Genomic DNA, 18601 nt, shown 5'->3' on the forward strand with positions numbered 1-18601 from the left:
TGTTTGAGTTCCCACTGGATTGCACCACAGATACCTTGCTTTCAAGTGGCAGCCGCTTTTGCTGGCCAAGACATGTCCGGCTGAGCTGCCCTAGCTGTGAACAAAAGCTGCGAGCTTTCCTCGCAGACCTGAGATGCTGTATGCATCTCTGCTTACTTCGTGGAATTGGAGAAGGGCAACAAGACAGGTGGCGATGCTTCAAGTCATGTACATCAATTAACAGCCTTGCTGCCAGCCAAAATCTCTTATATGGCAGCTGTACCTGCAGGTCCCGTTCAAAGCCCTAACCTGTCCAGGTTGCTGTTTTGCATATAGACTGAAATTCAGCAAGCTTTCCAGTATTGTGGGTTGTATTGGAAATACACTGCAAGTCATAAATGGCATGTGTAAACATGTGATTTACTTACTTGTTTTTAAGTATATTTACACATTTTTCTTGCAAGTAAACACATTTTAATTTTAAAAACAATGCCCTCCTTTCCCTAAACGTCTGAGGCTGCTAGGAAAGTCACTGTAAAGCACCAACAAAATGTCAAATTACAAAACTGAAATAAGTGTGAGAGAAAACATGACCCATCATAACAGCAACATCATAAGACAAACCCACCCCCATAAACTATCATCACCAAAATGGCCACAGTATAACAGATAAAATATATACAGTATAACAGATAAAATAAGTCAATGAAAAAGGCACTGGGGGAAAACATACACAAAAACCAGCCATGGCCAAAATTTAAAGCCAAAATGCTACCCTTCCCATGACAAAAAATAGGTTAACGGAGAGCTGGTGGTTGTTCATCAGTATTCCAGAGTGTAGGAGCCACAACAGAAAACACTTGCTCATGTGCCCAGCCACTGCATTATGCTTAGCAGGGGAATGTGGAAAAGAAGTATCCAATATGGAGTGGAAAGCTCAAGGAAAAAACATTAGGTGGGTTTTAAGGTACCCAGGTCTCAGGCCTTTTAGGGTTGTAAAGATTTGGATCACCACATTGAATCTAGCTCAGAAACTAGAAGGTAGCCAGCACAGATCAGATAGAACATATAACTCTGGTACTGTTTGCCTCATCCCAGACAATAGTCTAGTGGCAGCTTTAGTTCCACGTAACTAATGTCGTTTTGGATATTGGTGTAGTGAACATGGAGCCACAGTCTTTGGTCTTAGCTTCTACTGCAAAACTTACTCTGAAATTGCTGCTTCAAAAGCAGAATTTAAAATAAGATAGTTGTTGTATATCTGTTATTCTGCTATCAGGATGTTAGAATGTAAAAGTGGAGTGGCTTATTGGCAGAGCGGCTTATATAATCCTTGGTATCCATTGAATTGTGACACTGCGAGCATTAGAGTCAGTGCATAAGTGTGCTGAATTGCTTGCAAGATTACTTTCATTGTCCTCTTTGTGTGTGCGCGCATGTGTGTGTGTGTGATTGCAGGGGGTTGGGCTAGATGACAGTTCTGATAGTATTAGCAATCACAGCTTTTCTGCAATAACATGGTATGTATCCCCAAACTGTCCAAAATCTGCATTGGGACAATATGTGTATTAGGATAAACCATGATGGCAGCGCAGATTCTGGAGGGCTAGTACAATGTGGTTCCATTGACTCATATCTGTCAGGATTGATGCTGCCATGTTCTAAGACAGCTAAAACCTCTGACCAGTCCCAGCATGATGACTGCTACTGATAGAGACTCTGCTGTGTCTGTAAAATTGCCATCTCTCTGTGTGATATTTTTCATTGGGAAGCCTGCTTAGTTCAGGCTTGTTTTTGACTCAATATAAACAATTCGTTTGGGTGGTTTGTGCATTTGGAAGTATAGCTTTCACTAAAAGGTGCTGGGAAGGAGTCAGGTGTATGGAGTCAGGGGCATGGCTTCAATATTCAGTTAAATGGTGTTGTTTTTGAAAGGACATCTTGGTTCTTGAGCGAAATTAGTATGCCTTGTGGCAATTGAGGAGGGATGCTTCTAGCTGCTGATTGGATGGCAAAACATCTGTGAGCCCATGAACTGGCATTAAAATCCTTGCCATAAAGCAAAGGCAACGGTTTTATGGACACAACTAACTTTGCAGCCTGTAAAAAACAGGCTTTAAAACTCTTGTGAGTATTCCTTCAGTGACCTGAAGATTTAATCGGAAATGGGCAGGATTTTGAATGAGACGTCCAAAGCCCGGGTTGTGCAGCTGTTCAGTTTTATTCCAGTCATTGTACCTATTTTACACATTAACCTTTGCTTCTCTAAACAAGGTATCATTTAGGAGTTTTCAAGTCTGCTAAGTTTTGGAGATGTGATAAATGTTAACACATACGTTACACTGGGAAAAGCCCATAGCTCAATGGTAAAGCGCATCTTTTGCATGCAGGTTCAATTCATGGCTTTACCTGGTATTAGTTCTTTTTAAAAGATTTCAGGCCTCAGGGCTGGGAGCTGAGATCCTAGGAATCTGCTGCTGGGAAAGAAGATGGCGCTAGGCCAAATGAACCAGTACTTTATATTCTGAATAAAGTAGTATGCATGCTCTTCTGTAATATTGTTTGCAAGTGTCTGTGCATGGTCTAATTGCAGGTGTGTGTATAATTGCAGGTGTGTGTATGTGAGAGTGTGTGTACATGTATGTGTGTGTGACAGAGAGATAACATGTGGGAGCAGTTGCATGTTTTTAAAATGGATTAAATTGTGTTTCAAAATCTAAACATTAAAAATATCTATTCATAAATATCAACACACCCACCCCACTCACACATGAAAATAAAAAGTTCACCACAGCCAATCACAAACAAACAACCACACAAGCGAATAGTAAAGAGAACCTGCACAAGCGACGCTGACACAAAACCCCACACATACATTAAGTCGAATAGAAACATTGCCACCCGACCCCACCCCCACTCACCATTCCCTCTCCACCTCTTCCCCCCTTTTCTTCTTAATGTAACGCTAATGTCTCAACAAATGAAACCGATCTGTAGAAAATGTAACTTGGGGGAAAAGACATTGCACATACTTTTGTAAACCAAGAAATCTTTAATAAGAAATATGTTAAAAAAACAACAACATTAAAAATATCTTTGTGGGTTTAAAAACTAACTTCCCTTTTAGTTCATCTTCAGGTTTTCCCTGGCTGTTGGGTGAACTAAAAACAAAACAAAACCATGTGTTCAGTAGCTGGCCCATTTTTTAATGCCGAATGTGTCTCAGTACAGGTGTGTTGATGGGAAACACAGCAGGCACAGATTAGATTGTGTGGAAACTCAGGGGGTTTCCATACAGTGCCATCCAGGGCACATTGAGCCAAAGGATGTGGGTGGCGCTGTGATCTAAACCACTGAGCCTCTTGGGCTTGCTAATCAGAAGGTCAGTGGTTCAAATCCCTGTGACGGGGTGAGCTCCCGTTGCTCTGTCCCAGCTCCTGCCAACCTAGCAGTTCAAAAGCACACCAGTGCAAGTAGATAAATAGGTACCATTGCGGCGGGGAGCAAACGGCGTTTCCGTGCACTCTGGCCCTCGTCAAGGTGTTCCGTTGCGCCAGAAGCGGTTTAGTCATGCTGGCCACATGACCCGGAAAGCTGTCTGTGGACAAATGTCGGCTCCCTTGGCTTGAAAGCGAGATGAGCACCGCAACCCCATAGTTGCCTTTGACTGGACTTAACCGTCCAGGGGTCCGTTACTTTTTACCTTTTTTACATTGAGCCAAATGCATTGCAAAATGGCAGTTGTAGAAATGGCAGAACAGTAACTGAAAAGCCAAACAGTGCACAAATAAACAAAAACAACAGTGTGAAAACTAAGGAATTGCGTATTTTCAAACCAGTTGATTGATTTCACAAATGTGATAAAAATACAGAAACTTACTCCATCGCTCAGAAAATTGTCCAAACAAATGGCTGGCTCACAGGGAAGGCAAGATAAACAAAACATTGTATTTAGATAAAAATTACGGTTTGTGCAGAAGGGGAATTTTCTTTCTTTAATGTAGATACGTACCTTGTGTGTAGCTGATGCACATCTGTTTTCTCACCAAGGATTTAGGTAAGTATTGACAAGAGATCATTGCCGTTCTTAGTTTCAGATAGCTGCTAGACTGGTGTGGTGGCAATTAGCTGCCCACGTGCACCTTGTCTTGAACTTCCTGGAGAGATGGAGAAAATAGTGGTTGTTCTGAACCTCCTCCCTTGGTAGCCTGATCTGTTGTCCAGGTCATGCCATTGGGATTATGGGTTCATATTTCCCCCTCGCTATCTTGTATGTGCTCGGGATCCTATGGGGATCCTCTTTGTTCCTCTGTTACTGTTGGCATCCGTCTTTCTCGGGAGACAATGGAGGAGTTGCGCTTTTGCGGGTGAGGTCAAACTGTTGGAAGATTTCAGCACCTGCTGTATGGGATAGACATGTTTTGTTGCAGCTGGGGCAGATGAAGGCATCCGGTTGTGTTGCTGCAGATGCACCATGGCGTTTCTTGTCTCTGCGCTCCTTCCTGCTCTGTATAACAGAAATAATATATGTACGTTTGGATACTACAAGGGGTTTGAGCGGCATTAACAAAATACTTTCTGAGTGAAGGCTTTCTGACAGATTTCTGAATACAAATTCATGGAAGCTAAGATTATGAATGGATACTGATGGTTATGTGCTACTTGCTTCCAGGTTCAGACACAACATCCCTCTGAATATCAGCTGTTGGAAAGCAACAACAGTCTTGGTCTCAATTCCTGTTTATCAGCTTCCAAAAGATTTCTAGTTGGCTGCTGTGTGAAAGAGGATGGTGAACAAAATAGGTATTTTATGCATACAGTGGTACCTCGGGTTAAGTACTTAATTTGTTCCGGAGGTCCGTTCTTAACTTGAAGCTGTTCTTAACCTGAAGCACCACTTTAGCTAATGGGGCCTCCTGCTGCTGCTGCGCCGCCAGAGCACGATTTCTGTTCTTATCCTGAAGCAAAGTTCTTAACCAGAAGCACTATTTCTGGGTTGGCCGAGTGTGTAACCTGAAGCGTATGTAACCTGAAGCATATGTAACCCGAGGTACCACTGTACAAACAAACAAACAAACAAACAAATTTTTATTTGTATGCCACCTTTCCATAGTTCAAAACATGCTCAAGGTGGCTTACAACATGAAAAAAATACATAACCTCAATGCAACAAAAGTAGTCTTAAACAATAAATTAAACATTTAAAAATGCAAAACCAAACTGAACAATTTGCTGACTCTTCTTAGGTGTCTGGGCTTATAAGGCGTGTACTGGTATGATTTTTAGCCAGTCACGAGAACCCCAGAAATACTTCCTCCTCTTCCTCCCTCCTTTGGCTGGCCCCTTGCACCTCTGCCTTCAGCCTTATGAAGTTCAACAGGGTGCGCATTTTGCAGAGGATCCCTCTGCCGTAGGAATCCTCTGATCCAGAGTTCCAGATTCCAGCTTGACATCTGGTGGCAATCTGAGTGCCTTGAGGGATTTTTTATAGTTACCTTTGCTACCAGATGCACTTTTTTGATTTGCGGTATTTCTGCACTAAACTTTTCTCGAGGTCAGTGCCAATATGTGTAAATTGAAGAGGTGAAATTTCTCAAAATTTATTTCCAATAGTAAACGTCAATTTCTTAGAGAAATTGGTTTTGTTTTGTTTTGCAGTTGGTGTAATTTGCTGTAGTTCTAATAAATTAATGTCTTAAATAGTGTTTGTGACTTGACAGGGTGGAACTGTGGTGCTTTCTGGTCACAAAAGAACTAATTATGGAAGAACCTGTTACCATGGTATTTCTAGTGCTGATCCTCTTCTTTATGGGTTCTCTGTTTAGCTGGGCTTGCACCAAGCTGTATGGTTATTTTCTGTTGTTGTTCCATATGTATGTTTTGAAAACACTATAAACAAAGATTAAATATAATTCACAGTTATTTGACAATAATTGACCTTGTATTTTTGATACATCGGTCAGATGCCCAAGTCGTATGTTTCCTGTTCAGCATGATGCACTGGCATAAATGCCATATATTCACTTGGATTTTGGGGTGGCGTGGAAGGTGGTCGGGACATTTAATGCCTACATTTTACCAGTTCCACTGGGAGTTGGTAGATTTCGGGGCCCAGTTTAAAGTGCTAGTGTTGATCTTTAAAGCCGTAAAATCTTTGTGTCCAGTTAATCTGACTGACTATCTTCACCAGTATGAACCCACCCATGCAGTTACAAAGCTTTAACGTCCCGCTTTGTAAAATTTAGATTGGCGGGCATAAAAGGCACAGCTCTTTCAGAGGCAGCCTCTCCTCTGTGAAATTCCTTCCCAACACATCTGTGTGTATGACCCATCAGTACAGGATTTTAAAGGGATCTTAAATACCCACTTATTGCAAGCTGCTTTTTCATAAAGATTTTATGAGCTGCTGAAATTGTTTGAAATTGTTCTAGCTGATTTATAACGGCACATTGCTGGCCTACATATTGGTTTAAAGTACTGTGTCAAACAGGTGCTTTTAATGAAAGGTGATATTGTATTTTATGTAAGCTGCTTTTTAAGGGCTTTGCTAACAATATTTAAGTAAAATAAATAAATAAAAACCCAGCCAGTCATGCTTTGGAAGTATGCTTTCTGTTCCTCTGTAGGGAATCTGCTTGCTCTCTGCGCTCTGTTGTCCTTTCTTGCTTTTGCATGTTGCCTGCCTTGGGAGCTGCTGTCTTTCAGGTGTTGCTTCACCCTGTGGAGACCATGTCACTTCCTGTCTCTCTTTCAATCTGCACTTTTGCATCATGAAATGCTAAGGGATAGAGAACTGGCATGAATCTACTTGTGCCTATTAACTGTTGTCCTCTTCCCCTGGTATTTGCACTATTGCTGTCAAGAATGTGTGTGTCAGATGTTGTATGGCCTCCCTCCCATAAATCCACTCTGGAGAGCCCCCAGAACAGTGCGGGGGCGAGGAGGTGGAAGATTGTAACTGACAAGCTGAATTTCTTACACTGATGGAACAATTGTATTAATGCAACATTGAGTTCCACCCAATTTTTTTTCCTCACTTGCTCCTTCTCCTGGTGAATATTTGCATGGAACCCTTGTCTGTAAATGGTCTCCTTACATCTGTGAGAGCCCTCCCCCTAAGTGATGAGGAAGAATAAATAAATTTGGGCCAGCCAGACGACATCCCCACCACCACATTTATATCCCATCTTTACCCAAGGGAGCTCAAGGCAGCACATATGGTTCCCCCATCGCCATTTTATATTTGCAGCAAATGTCTGGCCCAAGATCATTGAGTAAGATTCATGGCTGAATGGGAATTTGAACATGAGTCTCTCAGAGCTTAGTCCAGCACTCTGAACCACTAAACCATGGGTGGGATTCATCTAATCACTACTTTCAGCAGAGGCCCTGTGCAATGATTTCTGCTTGTACAACAGGGATTTCCTTCTCTCTTCCTCTTTCACGCTCCAAGGGTGGGTGTGAGTTAGGAGAACCTTCAGAACAGTATACAGTGAGAGGAGAGAAGACCATTCCATTTGGAAGGCTCCAATGCCTGTACTGATGGAATGATTGGAAGTGTGCGATATTGAATTCTACCTTATGAGCCTTACCATTAGAACAAGTTCCACATGTCTCATCATCCGGTCAAACCACGTGATGTTGAGAAAACAGGCAGGGAGATAGTTTTTTGAATCTGCTCTTGGGAACTGAGGGCTGTGCCTAGATTCAGCAAGTAGCAAGTATCTTGTGGAAAGTTTTTAAACCAGCCTTCTCTACCCACTCACCCACTCTGGTGAGTAACTCTGCAGTAACAACAAGGGGTTTTTTTTGTAGCTGGGAAGAACAGTTTTCTTCGCAAGAGTAGCTTGCCTCAAGCTAGAAATAACTGTTTGCCTTTTAGAAGAACGATATGCACTCCCTGCTCCGTGTTGCAGACATGCCACTTTCTAGCATGTGACTCAGCAGTGTATGTTGACTAGTTATGGATCCTTCACCTGAATGTGCTTTCTGCTAGTGTCCTCTCCTGCATCCTAGTTCTTTGAGTTTGCCCTTCCTTTTTCTCAGGATAACCTTCCCTGCAAACTTGGTAGCTTCGTCTACCAGGTTACCCAGTTTGTACACTGAGGACTATTGCAGACACATACTAGGAGGGATCACCACTAAGTTCCAGATTTTATTAACAAATTTGCATGATCATATAGTGGATCCAGTTGGAGCCCATTCAGGGGTGTGGATGGCCATAGCATAATCTGGACCTGGAGGGTTTGAGTAGGTATCTTGGTCATGAAGTACCAGTAAGCAAGGCAGTACAGCTTTGTTGACGAGAGAAAGGCAGAAGGCCAGCAGTCCAGGGGTTTTATGCTACCAGGTGGCTGATACTACATGTACCTCCTCCTTTCTGTATCTGAAGAAGGCTCTGAGGCTTTAGCACACACAGCTCATAGTAGTGTTTCAGGCTGGGTCCAGCCTAAGGCCTTCAGGCTTCTGCTTCAAGCCCCAGAGTCCCTGAGGTTATCTTGCACCTTAAAGGTCTAGCTTTACTTTTAGAAATCTGCTGTGGACAAATTAACAGATTGTTGCTGTGATGTGAATACATAATGGCATACTGACAAGCTGCTAGTACCAAGATTAGTACTGTAGTACTGCTAGCACAATTGTGATTTCAACTGCAATGCAGAAGTTGTTTATGCATCTTTTTGCTTGTTTGTTTTTGCAAATCTGGCCTCGTGGGTCTGAATGAGTCACTTTTCATAGCTGAAAAGTACGTGATGGGGAAGAGATATTTGTCAACTTCTGATTGAAATCTGCTGCCGACGGTCCAGCAAAACTTGGCTGTGGCTATACAGCGGAGCATTTGTGGTCCTTGCACTTCTTACTCTGTCAGCTGTGTAGCTTGAGGCGCTACCATGGATAGTATCTGTTCTAAAGTAGATTGAAGTGGATTTTGTGGATTCGGTAACAGCTTTTCTCCTGTATGTGTTATGTGTCTCTGAGAATTCCCAGGAGAACCCAGACGGAAAGGATGCATAATTGGAACTTGATTTTGTTTCAGCCTCGTTGGAGGAATGTGTCACACTTGGGAAAATGAAAATAAATCAAAGAGAGCAGGGTAATAGGCAGATGCTTCAATCCCAGCAATGGTACTAGCAGAGAGTCGGCTACTTAGAACAGCCTCAGTGATGATTCAGTTGCCCAGTCTAATAGTCTCACCTGTTAGGAAATGTTTATTTCTGGCTGTGTTGAATGTAGCTTGGTGCTCCTGCTTCTGCTTATGGGATGATTTTGCATCTTGATAAGGAATATCAATAGTATTCTGAGTTAACATAAAAACCATCATGGAATGAAGCATAAAACCTGTCCATTTCTAATAATTGGCAATGAAGTTCAAATTAAACAGTCGAAACACTTAACGTAGTACACCGGCAAAAACACCCTTATCTTCATGAGAAAACTGCAGCTTCATTAGAAAATTAGGCAGCCTTGTTTGAGATTAAACAGAGATTTTAATCTCTGTATATTTAATGCAGAAGCGGGGATGTTGGCATATCTGCTTGTCAAAGTGTACAGGTGGATCTTAAATTGGGATGCTGGGAGGTTTTGCACACAGGAATAGTGCAGTAAAGGAACAAAATCTGGCAGCTCTTTTAGGGATAGAGGAGAGGCACGTGCTTAGTGGTGATGGGAAAATTCATGTCCCACATGAGGTGGCCTGCCAAAGTGCCACTGTGAAAGTACACAATTGGTTATTGGAGGTCAAAAAAGGGTTTGGGGCACAAAGAAAAACCTGCTTTGTAGGAATGTAGCCTTTATCCCCATCAAAGCAACAACATGGAGGCACAAATGAATAGGTTGTAAAGCAGGATGAGTTAGGAAGAAACATGCAGAAAAAAATAGTACTGATGATAGATGAAGAATAGTAAGAAAGGAGATATACAACTGGGACTTAAGCTCCTGGACAGTAAGAAGATATTGTGGCAAGTAAAGCTGCATAACAAATGAAGCATTGCTCAAGTGGTGTGCCATGATTTTTGCAAATATATTCCTTTTTCTCCAGCACTGTGCTCAGTTCTGCTAGTTTACAGCAGACGGCAGCTGTGCACAGTACTGATGGGTAGGCACCTGAGAAATCTTACGTGTTTGTGTGGTTTTAGTTAAGGTGATGAATTAACTTTACATTGCATAAATGTACAAATAATGCTTTAAAAACGACTAACACGTGGTTTGGATGCAGCTACTCTATTCTGCAAGAGTGGAGTTACCTATTGATATGGTCTGCCCTCTGAGACTTAATGGAATCTGATGGCTTCCTGAATGCTGGGAGGGATTTTCTAGCTGACATGGCTAAAGCTCAAGTCTCACTTGTGGAATGGTGAGATGCACAGAGCCGTTGACACAATTGCTCCTGAGTACCATTTGCTATCCCTGGAGTGTGTAGGTCAACATGGTACTCTAGTGACCAGCATGTGACAAAATAAGAGGGTCAGCAGCTAGAGCTCAGGTGGCATACATCTCAGTACAGACGAGGTTGCACCATCGGGACTACCATACGGTAGTGAAGAAAGCTTGGTTCTCTGCCACCATCACATCCATCTGGCAGATGAATGAGGTTTTGTCATCCAGGCAAGAGAGCATTGCTCTGACATCTTTGGAGACCTGCTGTAACAACTTTACAAGGCACTTTAGAGACAAAAGTGTTTAGACAGTGGTGGTGTCCAGTGCACTGTCCATTTCATTTGTATGGATCACTTTCAATTATTGTGGCCTGAGGATGTGACAAGCTGCTTGAAAAATTGTATCTGACCACCTGCCCCCTTGACCCTTCCCCATTTTGGCTTCTTAGAATTTATCACGCTAATCTCTGCAGTGGCTTCCAGTTCACTTCCTAGCCTAAGTCAGTGTGCAGATCTTGTCGTTTAAAGCCTAAAAAGCTTGACACAATTTTACCTGATGGATCTCCTCCTCCTGTACTAAATTAAATATTGAGAGGCTCTGCTGCAGGTGCCCCCACCAAGAGAAGTTATGTGGTTAGCTACCAGGTAAAGGACCTTCTTTGTGTTGGCATTTGGTTATAGAATGCCACCCCCAAAGACGATTGCCTGGCATCTTCCTTGTGGTCTTTCAGTGGCAGGTGAATACATTTGCAATCCACTGATTTTTAGATCTGTATATGTTTTTAGTGATGCTGTGTGCTATTTCTGGAATTTTTATGCTGTTTTTATTCTGTGATTTTTGTTTTATTTTATTATGACACTGGGTAATATTTTATGTTAGACATACTTAGAGTAAGGCCCATTGAAATTAATGCACTTAAGTGGATTTACTGTAATCAATATTGGATATCACCCATCATTGTTTGGCGACTTACAGATAAAATATTTTGTAATGGGATTCTTATCCTTTTGGCGCTGCGTGCTTGTTGGTAGTTGAGAGATCATATGCACTTGATGATATGTTAAATTTGCATGGCTGAGGCAGGTTCTTTTACTCTTGATACTTATGAAGGGTGTACTTGAGCTGGTTTGCAAATCATCTCTTGGTTAAAATCTTTGTACCTAATGGATGCAGCAAATTTGAGGCTCTTGGGCTTTAGAATAAGAGGTAAAGTAAAATCAACTTTGCTGGGTCGTCCAGCGTTTCTGGGCTGGTGCCATCCTGTGGAGACTGGGTAGCTTTGCAGCCTTGTGCAAGCTTGATTTAGAAAAAGAAAAAGATGGAGAGGCTGCCTAAATGCTTCCAGGAAGCTGAGACAATCCTCTCCTTGCTCCAGACATGCCTTCCTGGGTTCCCTGACCCCACCTTCTCTGGCTTTGCTGAGGCATGATTTCCATAACTGATTCCCCCCTTCCCACTCCACCCAATTAAGATGGCAGTAATGAAGCCCATATTATGCATGCATGGTGGAAATTTGACCTGCAGAAAATTCCCGGCATGCTGTGCTCAACTAGCCTGCTCCTTGTTCTCTGGCTTCTTCCTGCTGCTGTGTTGCTTGCCGTGTTCTTTGTCACATGGCCTTCGCCTCCTAGCTGGGGAGCTACTGTGCGGCTGTCACCACTTTGTTTTTTTTTTTATAAATTTTTTTATTGCTTTTTTCCAGAATCTAAATCCATCATCAATAACACAACAAAAGCGGTTTTACAAAAAGAAAAAGAAATTAAACAAGAAAAAATTCATTTTTCAAAGTCTTTTTTTTTTTTTTCATCATCCACTGGACTTCCCCATCTCCTCCATCCCTGCGTTCTTTATAATAAATATAAACAGCAAATTAATACCTTGTTTCCTGTGTTTTTGTATTTTCATCTAATTATTCACTCTGAAATTAAAACTTTTCTCAATCATTAACTTTGTTTCTATCAACTCCGAATTTCAATACTGAAGCATATTTACCTCAAACCTTAGCAAATTTTTAACATTCATATATCTTATAATGTTTTTGTAAATAGTCCTTAAATTTTTTCCAATCCTCTTCCGCAGCCTCTTCTCCCAGGTCTCGGATTCTGCCAGTCATTTCGGCTAGTTGCATATAGTCCATCAGTTGTGTGTGCCATTCTTCCAGTGTGGGTAGCTCCTGTGCCTTCCAGTATTTAGCTATGAGAATTCTTGCTGCAGTCATTGCATATAGAAAGAAGGTTCTGTCTTTCTTAGGTATCCTCTGGCCCACAATGCCCAAGAGGAAGGCCTCTGGTTTCTTCTGAAAGGTATACTTAAATACCTTTTTCAACTCGTTATAAATCATTTCCCAGAAGGCCTTCACCCTCGGGCATGTCCACCAGAGGTGGTAAAAAGTTCCTTCAGCCTCCTTACATTTCCAACATTTATTATCAGACAAATGGTATATCTTTGCAAGTTTGACTGGGGTCATGTACCACCTGTACATCATTTTCATAATATTTTCCTTTAAGGCACTACATGCCGTAAATTTCATACCGGTGGTCCATAACCTTTCCCAGTCCTCAAACATAATGTTGTATCCAATATCTTGTGCCCATTTTATCATGGCTGATTTGACTGTCTCATCTTGAGTATTCCATTTAAGCAGCAAGTTGTACATTCTTGAAAGCACTTTCGTCTTAGGTTCAAGTAATTCTAGTTCTAATTTTGATTTTTCCACCTGGAAACCAATTTTTTTATCTTTTTTAAAGATCTCTAAAATTTGGGCATAGTGAAACCAGTCTCGCACCTTCCCTTTCAATTTTTCAAAGCTCTGCAACCTCCAAGTGTCACCCACTCTTTCTATTATTTCACAGTATTTTGCCCAGCCACCCCCCATATTAAGTATTTTTGTGGCTTTAGCCTCCATCGGTGATAACCACCTCGGAGTCTTGTTTTCAAATAAGTCCTTGTATTTAGTCCAGACAGAAAACAGAGATTTCCTTACAATATGGTTTTTAAACAACTTATGAGACTTTACCTTGTCGTACCACAAATATGCATGCCACCCAAAAGCATTGTTGAACCCTTCCAGATCTAGGACATCAGTGTTTTCTAGCAAAAACCAATCTTTCAGCCAGCAGAGGGATGCAGCTTCATAATACAACCTTAAGTCCGGCAGGGCAAAACCCCCTCTTTCCTTTGCATCTGTTAATATTTTAAATTTTATTCGGGGCTTTTTGCCCTGCCAGACAAACTTCATAATGTCCCTCTGCCACTTTCCAAAACATTCCACTCTGTCCACGATCTGTAGGGTCTGGAACAGAAACAGCATTTTTGGCAATACATTCATCTTTACTGCTACAATTCTTCCCAACAAGGAAAGTTTCAATCTTGACCAGATTTCTAGATCCTTTTTAATTTCAGACCAACATTTTTCATAATTATCTTTAAACAGATTCAAATTTTTCCCAGTCAAGTTGACCCCCAGGTATTTCACTTTATTAACAACGTTTAGTTCTGTTTCCTTCTGAAACCCATCTATTTCTAAAGGTGTCAAGTTTTTTGCCAAAACCTTAGTTTTTTGTTTGTTTAACTTGAATCCCGCCACCCGACCAAACTCAGAAATTAATTCCAATACTCTTTTTGTGCTGGACACCGGCTCCTGTAATGTCAAAACCAAGTCATCTGCAAAGGCCTTCAGTTTATATTGTTTTCCTCCGACCTGTATTCCTTCCACCTGCTGATCCTTCCTGATCAAATTTAGCAAAACCTCAAGGACAGAAATAAATAGCAAGGGTGATAGGGGGCACCCCTGTCGTGTTCCTTTTTCAATTTTAAACTCTTCTGTCACCACATTGTTTACTATCAATTTAGCCTTTTGTTCTGAATATATTGCATCTATGCCATTTTGGAACGCCCTTCCCACTCCCATCCCTTCCAAATTCTTCTTCATAAATTTCCAAGATATATTGTCAAAGGCCTTCTCCGCGTCTATAAATATCAAAACTGCTTTTGTATTCAAATTTGTCTGTAGAAGTTCCAGAACGTCAACAATGTTCCTAGTATTATCTGACAAATGCCTGCCAGGGAGAAAGCCTGCTTGGTCTTTATGAATAACTCCATTTAAGACTTTTTTCAATCTATTTGCCAAAATGTCAGCAAAAATCTTGTAATCCACGTTTAGGAGTGAGATGGGACGGTAGTTCTTAAGTTGAGTCTTTTCAGATTCCAATTTTGGTATCAAAGTGATGAATGCCTCTTTCCACGATTCTGGTGCCCCCTTCCCTTCCATAATTTGATTACATACCTCCATCAATGGCTGAGTCAGGTATTCCTTCAATATCTTATAGTATTTGGAGGTAAGTCCATCTGGGCCCGGGAATTTGCCTAGTTGCATGTTCTGAATGGCATTTTCGATTTCCTGTTGGGTTATTTTATAATTCAGGTCAGTTTGTTTGTCTTGTGTTAGTTTTTGTAGGCCATAGCTTTTTAAAAATTTATTTATTTCAGTCTCCACTTGGGGTCCTTGGGAAAACAATTTTTTAAAATATCTCTGGAAACACTTTCTAATTTCCTCTGGTTTCTGAATACATTCTCCTTCAACCTCTAGATTGGTAACAAAGTTCAGTTTTTGTCTCTTTTTCAGCTGCCATGATAGCAGCTTCCCACATTTATTTGCCGATTCAAATGATCTTTGTTTCATCTGTTTGATTTTCCATTCAACTTCTTGATTTATCAGTTTTGCATATTGTGCTTGATGGAATTTTATTTCTCTCAAAACTTCTTTTGATTTTGGATTTAGTCTCAACTTTTTCTCTCCGTCTTTTATCCTTTCCAAGATCTTGTCCTTTTTACCGTTCCAGAGTTTTTTCTTAATAGAATTCTGCTGTATCAGAAACCCTCTCATAACAGCTTTGCTTGCGTCCCAGATTGTTTTTTTTTCCACCGAAGTGTTCAAATTTAGTTCAAAGTAGTCTTTCATCGTCTTTTGGGCCTTCTTCACTATCTCCTGGTCTCTAAACAATGCATCATTCATTCTCCATCTGAAGGATCCAGCTGGTGTGAGTCTCAAGTCCATTTTCAAGGGGTTATGGTCGGAGCAAGTTTTAGGGCAGATCTCTACTTTTTTGGTCTTGGGTGCCAGTCCTCTAGATATCCAGATTTGGTCGATTCTTGTCCAGGATAGGTGGGCCTCAGAAAAGAATGTTCCCTCTCTACCTAGGGGGTTCTTTGTCCTCCAGATATCAATCAAGTCCATATTGTCTGTGAGTTCAAAAAAAGTCTTTGGTAGTCTGCCATCTTTAGTCACATTTTGATTTTGTGACTTATCCATGTGTGTGGAGACAACCCCATTCATATCTCCCATCAGAATGATGTTATTATAGTCCATATGGTCCAGCATTGTCTCATGCAGCTTCCCATAAAATTCAGATTTCCCCTCATTTGGTGCATAAATTCCAATTATCAAAAATTTTTCTCCTTGTGATTGTATTTCGATCGCCAAAATTCTTCCTTGTTCATCTTTGAACACAAATTTTGGTGCTAGGCTCTCCTTTGCATATATCACGACTCCCCTTTTCTTTTCTTTAGCTGATGAAATAAATTCTTGGCCTAGTCGCTTGTTTATTAGCACTCTTCTGTGGAGCCTAGTCACATGGGTTTCCTGGAGACAAATGACGTCTAGTTGTTCTTTCCTCAAAATGTGAAAAATCCTTTTCCTTTTTTCAGGGGAATTTGCCCCATGGATATTCCAACTAAAAAGCTGCAGAGACATCCTGGATCAGCTTGTTAGCCGATGGGGTTGTCTCCCTTCTCGTCTATGTCTGGAGGTGGATCTTTTGTACCAGGCGTGGGGGGTGGCCAGGTACCTGCTGTCCCTTTTCGAAGGTCCTCCCCGTGATCGTTTAGGAATTTTTCTTGCTCTTCTGCTGTTCTGATTCTCACCTTCTTCCCTTTCAAATTAAAAGATAATCCTTGGGGGAATTCCCACCTGTAAGGGATTGTGTTGTTTCTTAATAATCTTGCCAGATCCTTGTATGTAGTTCTTAAGTCCAACAATTGTTTTGGTATGTCTCTGAAGATTTCTGCTGTCTTTCCCTGTATCACCAATGGGTTTTTAAAATGTAGGCCAAGTATGTTGTCTTTTTCTTGCTTGTATCTCAATATGATCAAGCAATCCCTTGGTTTATCTTTCTTGGCCACTCTTCCCAATCTAAAAGCGGTGACGATTTTGAAGTCTTTCTCTTCTGCCAAACCCCAGAACTTGGATATTTCTGCAGTCAAAAAGCCAGCCAAATCTTCCTTTTCTAGTTCTGGAATATTTCTAATCCTAAGATTACTTTCCCGGTTTTTCAGCTCCGCCATAGACAGATAGGCCTGTTGTTCAGTGACCTGTCTACTCAGTGGTCTTACTTCCCCTCTTAATTCCTCAATCCTTTTTTTGTTTTGGTCTGCTTTCGTGTTTGCGTCCTCAGCTAATTTTCGGTTCTCTGATATAGTCTTTTCAAAATTTCCTATCGCCTGTGTGTTTTGAGCAACTTGGTCTGTCAACTTATTAATCGTTGCTGTAACCTGGTCAAATTTAGCCGCTTGTTCATCAGCTTTCTTATTTAATGCTGCCAGTTGATCCAATATTTCTTTAGAAATAGGGTCTAATCCTCCTGCAGCCATATCCTCCAAAACTGGCTGTTTAAATTGTCCTTCTTGCAGACCTGTCACAATTGGAACAGATGATCTACGTGGCTGCACAGACAAAGTTGATTGCAATAGTTCAGTTTGTTTTGCTTTCTTGGCAGCCCTTGTTTTTCCTGCCACACTCATTCCACAACTGTCTAGGTTTCAAGGTCAAATTGTAAATCCCATGGGAAAAGCAATCATCCAGGCAAAAAGATTTCCAAAACAACCAGCAGTTCTCAGAGGTTTATATTTCCACAATCCAGCAGGGGGAGCTCCCCAAAAGTTTCCACCATTTAATTCCCAAATATGGTAAAATCCAAAATAAGGGGGGGAAACCCTCTAAATTCACTTTAAACTGCAGATGATAAAGGTTCTTTGCGAAGGTGTGAACAACAGTTCCTTTTTTGTAACTGCAAAGTAGCCCAATGTAACTTTATGTCTCTATACACAGTTGCCACAGTCTGATGTTACTTTGTATCCAGGCAGCCCGTGAGCTGGGGCTTATAACTTTATAATCCACAAAATATAGAGAGGTATAGCACAGTCTCACAATCAAATCCAAACTTGCAGGGTAAGTTCCAACTTCTTTTAAACTCCTTTCAACGCTTCCGCTTTAAAAAAACTTTGCTCAGTACTTTAAACAAGGACGGAAGACTGACTTCCTTTTTAGCGTCTCCCGCTTTCAGCCGAAATTCACCAATTTGATGTCCAAATAAAGCCTCAAATTTCTTACTCACGAGTTTGTTGTTTCCAATCAAATGTTCAAAGAAGAAAGGTCAGCGCTCATCAGCAGCAGCCGCGCGGCTTCGCTTCCGCGGAAAGAGCGATGGATTCACAGCACCGCTACCCCCTCCACGTTCCGGAGCCCCTTACGGGGTCCCTTCTGCGTATCCGAGGTCGCTCCTGGTGCCCGCCGAATCCCACGGCCACGGGCTCACTCTACCCGTGGTTTTCCTAAACGGGTCGTCGCTGTGCCGCAGCGCACGACCCTTTTCCGCGGAGCCCCTCTTCAACAACTGAAGAGGACCGCCATTGCTGTTTCGCGCCGCCTCCGGAAGTCGGCTGTCACCACTTTGGAGTAGGAAAGCAAAAGAGACACAAAAGAAGTCTCCGTTGCTTATGGGAGCAGCATCAGCCCAGTTTCTCCGCCTGAGCCAAAAATGCTGAGCGTGGTTTAAGCAGGGTTATTCAGAAGGGCATCGATATTGTTCTTCCAGAAGCTGTAATGATCTCCTAATTGAGATTTAATTTTTAGAAAAAAAGAGTTGTGTGTTGGATTTATTTATCAACAATAAAAGAAATTAACAAATAATCTGGTGGCCTTAGACTTTTTGGTCTGTTCATCCCTCTGCCCTAGCAATCTACCAGCAACTCTAGCTTTATAGCAGCCAGTTTATTTCATTTAGTTACTGAATATATTTACTGTGGTACCTCGGGTTACAAACGCCTCAGGTTACAGATTCTGCTAACCTGGAAGTAGTACCTCGGGTTAAGAACTTTACCTCAGGATGAGAACAGAAATCACAGAGGCAGCAGGAGGCTCCATTAGCTAAAGTGGTACCTCTGCTTAAGAACGGTTTCAGGTTAAGAATGG

The 18601-nt window shown here is 41.6% G+C and overlaps 1 protein-coding gene across 7 annotated transcripts in view; it reads left to right on the forward strand.

Annotated features, from left to right (window-relative positions):
* Positions 1 to 18601, forward strand: part of CHD6 (chromodomain helicase DNA binding protein 6) — a 107381-nt gene that overhangs the window by 22368 nt on the left and 66412 nt on the right. Inside the window, exon 1 of one of the 7 annotated variants that reach the window (XM_053393875.1) lies at positions 4684 to 4782. The exons of the other annotated variants lie outside the window; for them this stretch is intronic. The gene's annotated coding sequence lies outside the window, so the exon portion shown is untranslated. Of the gene's footprint in view, positions 1 to 4683; positions 4783 to 18601 lie in introns of those variants that run through there. 7 annotated transcript variants of the gene reach the window in all.

Source organism: Podarcis raffonei, chromosome 6, assembly GCF_027172205.1.
Source record: "Podarcis raffonei isolate rPodRaf1 chromosome 6, rPodRaf1.pri, whole genome shotgun sequence".
Lineage (NCBI taxonomy): Eukaryota > Metazoa > Chordata > Lepidosauria > Squamata > Lacertidae > Podarcis > Podarcis raffonei.